The 8,390-nt window shown below is 44.4% G+C and overlaps 1 long non-coding RNA gene across 10 annotated transcripts; it reads right to left on the bottom strand.

The window, feature by feature from the left end:
• Nucleotides 1-2,268: 2,268 nt before the first annotated feature.
• Nucleotides 2,269-8,384, bottom strand: LOC119303037. 10 transcript variants are annotated; one of them, XR_005147815.1, is made up of 12 exons: nt 8,146-8,384; nt 7,311-7,376; nt 6,989-7,149; nt 6,605-6,877; nt 5,210-5,857; nt 4,957-5,078; nt 4,666-4,729; nt 4,341-4,502; nt 4,168-4,235; nt 3,779-3,907; nt 3,503-3,595; nt 2,626-2,989 (listed from the first exon to the last, which is right to left on the bottom strand). It is a non-coding gene; the product is annotated as an uncharacterized LOC119303037 (long non-coding RNA). The 10 variants fall into 10 exon arrangements; XR_005147819.1 differs by having other exon boundaries at nt 7,062-7,149; XR_005147814.1 differs by lacking the exons at nt 2,626-2,989; nt 7,311-7,376 and adding an exon at nt 2,269-2,621.
• Between the last annotated feature and the right edge of the window lie 6 nt (nt 8,385-8,390).

The raw sequence follows: 8,390 nt of genomic DNA, 5'->3' as shown, positions 1-8,390 counted from the left end.
GAACACTCTTGGGATACAATGGCCAAGTAATCCGTGCAGGTTGAGGAAATTGCATGAGGCCAAGACTAGATGGGCTCGACCAATGTTCCTCGAAGTCTTTGTGGTGGCAGCTTGGGGGATCTAGAAGGAGAGAAATGACAAGCACTTCCGTGGGATTCAGCCCTCGTTTGGATCCTGGAGGGACAGATTCAAACGGGACTTTGCCATGCTAGTTCATAGCGCAAAGCAGGAGCATGGCCCCTACATCTTATCCCTTGCCGATTCTCTGTAAAGATCCTTGTAAAAAAGATCTTGTAATAGTTTAGTCTCTATACCCCCCCTCTCTAATGTAATCTGTAACTCTATGGACTTTCTAACCCCCCTTCTCTTAACATATTAATATAAAAAAAGGCAGTGAGGGAACCTCACTGTCATCAGTTCTCAAAAATGATTTGAAATTGCATGTCAACACAGGTTACACTCTTGCTATATTTGTTGATCTAGTATCTTCGATATTTTTGTTTTTCCCGCGTTCTTTCAAAGTCTAGGGGTAAGAGCAACTCTAGCAGACCCCGCAAAAAGTCCCGACCCGCAAAATAACCGCCAAAATGCGGGCCGGCGCGAAAATTCCCACCCGAACAAACCCCGCATACGCGGCTGGCCCGCAAAAAATTTTGAGGGGCGCGACAAAATCTCGGCCCCAACCCGCGTACTCGTGGGTTTCCCACTCGCCGCTGCGGTGCCCTACATATAAGCGGAAGCGGTTCGTGGGGGGACATTTCAGCCCATGCTTTCCCCACCAACCATCTCCCCTCTCCCCCTTGCCCCGCCGCCGGGCCGCTGCCCAAGATTCCGGCGAAAGCAGCCGGCGAGAGCATGCAAAAAAGGCCGCCACACGCACGAGGCCTCCCCTCTCCCCCCTCCCGCGTCGCCGGGCTGGAAAGTTGCGGATCTGCAGCCCTGCATCACGAGCCGTCGGATTGGCTTTTCCGGCCGCCGGTGGCTGCGCCAAGCGATGGAATGGTCGAGGAGCATCTCCCGCAGCCCCGGCAAAGACGCATCGCCGCATGCAGGTACGGGTTCGTCCTCCCACCGCCTCCGCCAGTTTGCGGGCATGGATTCGTCCCGTCGTCCACCGGGCTCGGCGCCCCCGCAGCAGCTCTGTGGCTCGCCAATGCCGCTCATACAGTGCGACGACTTCACGCGAACAGTGCTGCGACTAACTTCGGGCACACCAAAGCAGATGGGTGTTCTTCAAATGCGAAAAACGATGGGGTACGTGTTGTTTTCATTCGGCTCATTTTGATAGCTCATTCTTTGGTGTAATTGCGGTAGCTCATGTCAAACATCATCATGTGTGTAGGAAGATGGATGCTCATTTTGGTTTTGGAAAGGCGAATACATTGATTTATTAATAGAAAGAAATTTAATAGACGTCCGTGCACTCCTTAGTAGAATTGAAGGCAATGATGCGGTTGCATTTGCAAATAGAGGGGAAGCAACATCTATTTCTTTTGAACCAAAGATGAAGAATGAAGAATGCAAGATCAAGAATCCGCAGATCAACAATGAGTGCATGGAGAAGATATTGCTTCAACTAGTGGGAGCAGTTATGGAAGTTGGAAATCTTATAAAATGCATACTTGTGGTTCTTGTTTTCTTTGGTCTTACTATTCTAGCAAAGATTTGATGATGTCTTATGTATCCAATATTGTTGAAAAAAGCAAAGAAATGCATTATGTTGGATCAAATTAAAAGAGCATATTCTGTGAATATCCTTTTTTACGGGTCCGTTATGCGGTGTCTGCATCTGCGGTCCTCCACGCCGGCCCGCAAAATAGTTTTTCCGCAAACTGCAAGCGCGGTTTGCGGGCCGGCTGGATGCGGGGTCTGCTAGAGTTGCTCTAATGTTCTGCAAGACGAAATTAGAGCCAACTCAAGAGATGAGAACATTTAACAAAATAAAAAATGTGCCCTTAGAAAGGCATGGAGAGATAGCTGACAGCGAATGTCTTTAGAATTGTGTTGTGAAACCCCACAAATTCGCTACTTGTCAGATCCGTAACACATTCCTCCATTAATTTTCAATTCCAATGAAGGTAAACAAGGAGGCAGATTGGAGTTGTCATGAAAGGCGATGGTAGTAAATAGGTTGTGTGGTTTTGGTTTTATTACCACTAGATGACTCGTTGCGCGTTGCGCCAATGGCGCAGAGACCGAGAGGGAGCCAAGTATTGTGAGAATATTTGAACACCCAAGTCAAAAACCAAATGTGGCAACACTCCTGCATCCTCTGCTTGGAAGCCGCCTTTTCCCACCGGATCTAACATAGATACATTATTCTTCAAGAGCAAATTTTAGAGAAATAGAAAGCATGGAAGGCTTTAAGTTGTACTATTGAGACCATACCACCATATCTTCATTTAGTTTCTTTGGACATCAAAAAGTCTAAGAGGACGGTACATGCGAGAAGCTGTGAATCCACAACAAAAAACTAAACTAACTTCAAAACAAACATTTCAAGTTTGGAAGCCACAAAGAAGCAGCCTAGGTCTCTCGTTGTAGTGCAGGTTCAAGAAAATGGGCTGAATGACCATCATAGCAACATGTAGAAGCAGCAAAAATATAGGCTTGGTGTGTAACTGATCATGAAAGATAGCTTGGTCAGTTTCTCCATTGTTAGCTTATACTGAGCAAGAACATTAGCCCGCAGAGAAGAAAAATGGAGGACTGCTTTATTCTGCGGTGCACCCACAATAGTACAGTAAATAAAGTAGTTAAATGTGCACTAAGATGTAAGACCTTTTAGATCACTATTTTAGTGATCTAAAAGGTAAGTAGTGATCTAAAAGGTCTTGTATTAGTTTGAAGAGGGAGTACTTAATGAGACTGTAAGCCAGTACATCAAAGTCATCCGGCTTCCCATTGATTTGATCAAACCAATATGACAAAGGGAAGGTGAAACTTCAGAAGACCATATAAATTGACCGCGATGTCTTAATTTAGAACTCTGAAATGAAGTAATAAACATTAAGTCTGAATGTTGTCACTAAAAAGGCATAAAAAAGGCAGACCAGCCAGCAGTGCATCATAATTAGTGGTTCATCATGGGCAAACCAGGCAGCAGTAGCCTAATAACTTTAGACGGAAAAAATGCAAGAAGTCAAAGCACAATGTGGGAAATAGGACCAAGCATTGACAGGTAACCAAATAATGAAGGAATATCCCCATGAAAATCAAGAACGGTAAATTAGCATCCAGAAGTACATAGAAACAAATATTCCGCTTGGTAGAGTGTGATCTCGGTATGATGTCAATAGCTGGGACTAAGAAGGTAACCACGTAGAGTGTCACACCTAAGGGCGTTTTCTTACGTCTCTACTCTCTAGTAATACAACTCACTATTGATTGATTTAACTAAGGTATTCTTCAGCTGGGTATTTATAAAGGAAATTCACACTGCGTTTTTACCAGCGAGTAGAGAGCAACTGAAAGACTTATGTTTTTAAATGCAAGAACAAACCTCACCAAGCTGCTGTGCAGACTTATTGTCAGTGGAAGATGCTACAGCTAAGCAAAAATGGCTTGGGATTTCTTCTATGCCTCCTGCTCCCTCCTGCAACAATTATTTAGAACAACAAAACAATTTACTGTGAGATGAGAGAAGGCACACTAAAGAAGCACATCCGTAAATGTATATCTAATAATATAGATGCTACAAATCAATAGAACTAAAATACTCCAGTAATTGGGATCAGGTAGATCTATGTCTACATCACCAAATCAGAAGTTTAGTTACCTGTGGTTCGCTTGATAGCAGTTGCAGGTTTTCATGCGCTGAAGTCAAGAACCGACCAGCAGCGACCAAATCTGAGCACAACCATCCCTCACAATTTGAATTCCACCCCAGCAAGTACATACACGTCCTCTGCAACCTCACACAGATACGAAAGCGTCATAAAGCACACCACACTACTCTGCCACCACAACCTCCAAAACATGTATAATGACTGAAATAAGCGGACACATTCTGCTCACACACAAGCATGACATATAAGCGGGACGAGGCCGAACAATACACGATGGCGTGCCAGATCTAGAAACTTAAAATGATTGGCAATTTAAACACCATGACAACACGTACAGGAAAGGAAATATGCATTTTAGCTAGACAGAAAGCAAGCAAACCTCGATGACAGAATAGCGATGCAACAAAGCAGAAGATCGGGACGCAGCAACACAAGAGATCGCATAACCTAATAAATAAATGGACATGAAGTGGTCAGTGCACCGGCATGCTATGGAATAGACAGGTAAAAGAAGAGTCGTTCCCCAGACAAATTAAAGAACGGTCCATTTACCTGAGTTAGAAAGGAGAAGCAGGCAAGCAGAGCCGCCAAGATGGATGAGCATACCAAGGACGAGCGGCCGGCAAAACCAAACGCAAAAACATAAACCAAATAGAGATCAATTTTCAGCCGAACCAGTAGATTCACTCCTTCAGGTATGCATCCTAATTGGTCCTACAAAGATCACAAGAAATTAGAGGATGGAACTTGACCGCCTTCTGTATCATTTGGAGGACAAAAGAAGCTAGAAAAATTGCGATGAACCACTAATCCCTGCTAAAACTACCTATCTTTGCCCTGTGATATATGGATAATATTAGAAAGTAGAGAAAAGCACCTGCCAATTTTACTTCATCGTGCGAAAGCTGCCAGCCATGCGCATCAGTGATTTCTCGCGTGTTCTGCATAAAGAAAACATATACATATAAGTATATAAGATCGCCATTAGTGCTTATGTAAGGCACTGTTCTGTTTATCAGTTGGACTGTAAGGCAATAAAGGCCATTCTCTGAACCTTCATGCAAATAATTAATCATCCAAAATGGAAGTAGCTGACTAACAATAGAGATTTGTCCTCATATCCCTAAAGAAGTGAAAAACAAGCAAATGGTTGTCATCTTTTTCTTACCCAATTCAGCACCTCCAACCTTAGGTACACATCATGCCATTGGTCCACATAGCAAAGATCAATCATATCACTGGTCGAAATGATGCAACCGCTGCAAACAATAGAGCTCTCTCCTCATACCCCTAAAGAAATGAAAAACAAGCAAATCAAATTTTCTGTATAGAAGCACACTCACATAAGCAAACCAGAGGCAATATGCACCATGGCTTGATCAGAATGCAAGGAAACAAGAGGAGAAGAGAAAGGCCACAACCTACAAGCTAGAGAAGCAGAGCATGTCGTTGAGGCGAGGAAGGAGAGAAATCTGAATTGCTGCGTCGCATCATCTCGGAAGGCGAATCTAAATCATCAAGTCGCGTCGTCTCGGAAGGCGATAACCACAGACACACCCTCTTCCACCCCCGCTTCGTCGCCCTCTTCCTCAGCCTCCACCCCATGTCGTCGCCCTCTTCTTCGGGCAGCTCTCGCGGCTTCCAGCTTCCGTCGTGATCCAGGATGCCTGATTCGCTCCCAGGCCATGAGCCCATGGCCATGCTCTTGATCTATGCCACGGTCGCCGTCATGCCGTGCCTCCGTCCTCCTCGATCTGTTGCTTGCTTGGATAGGTTGTGGTGGCAGAGAGAGGATGTCTAAATAATCAGCACACGACAAAAACAAATCTCAAAGAAAACGGATGTTCGAGACAAAACTAAACCGGCTGCGGGAAACAATGGCTAATCAGTTAAAGGAGATATGTGTTGCAATTGGCGCCAGGAAGGGGACTCGACACTATTGGAGATGATGGCAAGAGAAAAAACAGTGAGCTGCACAACATGTCCAATAAGGCAAGCGCGCCGCCAAGAATCTCTCTTCCTCCCGCTGTCTCCTTGCTCATCCTCCCCGCCGCCTCCTACTGCTCTTGCTGGCCAAGAGAAAAAATGAAAGCATAAAGTTAGAAACTAAAAAAGGAGATGATAGGAAACATACCACCATGAGAACCAAATCAGACTATCAAACTCTTTTTTTAACAAGCAACATACTCTTAAGAACCATATGGTTGCATCAAGCTCATGCTATCATGGTGCAGAACAGATATTTGTGGGTACGACACAACACGTACACTACCAAAAAAATCTACAGCCCCCAAGAATCATGGACTGAAGAAGACTCTCCCAAATTCATCTCTCTTTTCCCCCAAATTAAGTACAGACGAGATTTACTTATGTATTCTCACTATATCACTCTCTTCTCTGCATCATCTCATGTTCTTGTACTTCTGCTTGTCTGTACAAGGCTACAACTTATGGTTTATGGTGTCTAGAACTGATTGTGTCTTGCTTTCTCTCTATCTATTCTCAGCTAGAAAGTGTAGGATTCATACTCTTTTAACTCTGCAAATCTTCTCTCTATTCTAATTTCTTAGTTACTCTCTCATTCTTTTCACTCTTAAAACTATGACTTGCTATTCTATTCTATTCTTCGCTGCTTCTTATCTTAGTGCTCTCTTCTAAACACGTTTAATCTCTTTTATTACTGCATATTTCAATAGTCCAATAAGGAGCGCGTCCCGAGATCCTCTCTTCCTCCTGCTGGTCTACTTCCTCATCCAAACACGGAGCAAATCATGGCACAAGCGATCAGGGCAGGAGGGGGTTAAACGGGATCTGACCTAGATCGGGGAGAGAGGAAGAGGAACTCGTCGCGGTGGCCGGCCTCCCTCGCACCATCCGCCGCTGGGCCGTCGTCGTCGGGGAGTACCCCAAGTGCCAGCACGGCCTGGTGGGGATCTGCTGCATCTCCGAGCGCCGCGATGCCCACGAGCGTCGCCGCCATCGCCGGGAAGCTCACCTCAGATGCTCGGATTCTCAGAACTTGTCATCATAATCTTATACTCCGAATATGCATACCTAGCATGATTCTAAGTTTGGTTGTAGCAGTAATCCTGCCAATGAAGAAAATATTGTGGTGGTGGAAACAAGCAGAAGTTAGTCTTCTTCTGGGATCTGCAATAATACTCGCTTAGGAAGAACTGCAATATACAAGGCGTACATACTTAGATGAGAGAGCAGCCCGCAAAGCATTTGTGGTAAGGTGAACTGAAGTGACGCACTGACTCATGAATGTACCTCGAGAAAGACGACCTCAGAATGAACCCGTCGCTACTCTTCGCCTCCGACAAACACCACATCAATAGATTGATTGGAATATCAATTCCTAAAAAGCATGATCATACAAAGGGATTTATCAGCAGAAGTATACTGATTCCAATGATGGAGCTTCTATATGAAACCAAATTTTAATTATACTGAACTCTTTTGCATCAGATTAAAATTAGCAAAAAAAATGATTGTAAAACTAATATCATATCCAAATACCACTTTGTTCTCAGCAGTATCTACAATCTAACGGAGCTGATCCATCAAAGAACGTATATACAGTACCTACAATCGAACACAGTTGATCCATCAAAGAACGTATGTACAGGAAAGGCTAATCTAACACAAAGTCTAAAGGGTAAACTAAACTTGCATCCAGTTGATGGAAAAGAAAAGGCATCATGCGTGTATTGGGCAGAGCAAATCAGGTCAAGATTAAATTTAGCTAAATATAAAAATTTGAGAATGCTAAATACCACAAAATGACTTGGCAAAGCTGATCAATACAATAAAGAAAAATCAATCGGCAAAGGGCATGAACCTTTGTGGTCTTCAAGAGAAGAGCAGCACCTTTCTCCCCTATAACTAATTATGCTTGTACACTCACAAATATATACAGGCTTCAAAGGTAAAGTGTCGTGGGTGTGTGACTACCAATTCATCCGAAGATATATATTACAGGAAATTGTTGCACAATGTTACTTCAGAATCATGGATATAATATGGAATATTTACCTTAACAAATTCTTGCATAAAAAGCAAAGTATGCACTAATTGATGCTAGTTCTCTTACCACAAGAACAAACCAGGTCATCTAAACAAGCAAGGTTACGTATAGAAAGACACATCGCTCTAGCTGCTGCCAATACACTCGATTACGCCCGGATCTCATTTTCCTCCTCAGCGCCATCTCCAAGTCCATGTGGTGAGGACAAGAGATGAGGAGGCATCGACTGACAGAAGGCGCATCAACAAGGAACAAAGGACACACACAACAAGTACGTAGCAGCAAGAATCGAGGGGAGCAAGGATTGGGAATAAATCACGTACTTACCTTGCTAGGGCATGTCCTAGGTTGTGGATCCAATTTGGGCACAGGTCATGGGGAGAGATGGTTGTTGTGGAGGCACGAGCAGTGGTGGACCGCCTTCCCTGCAGCAGCAGCGCGCCCAAGCCCAAATTCATCGGGGCTGAACCCGGATGTTGACCTCCTGCCTGTGACGCTTCAGTTCGAGGAGAAGCGGACGCACGCGCGGAAGGATCCAGTCAGACCCATACGAAGAAGAGGAGGAGAGGCGG

This window comes from Triticum dicoccoides, chromosome 5A, assembly GCF_002162155.2.
Source record: "Triticum dicoccoides isolate Atlit2015 ecotype Zavitan chromosome 5A, WEW_v2.0, whole genome shotgun sequence".
NCBI lineage: Eukaryota > Viridiplantae > Streptophyta > Magnoliopsida > Poales > Poaceae > Triticum > Triticum dicoccoides.
Note: the sequence above shows the minus strand (reverse complement) of the source record. Positions and strands in the feature narration are given on the sequence as shown.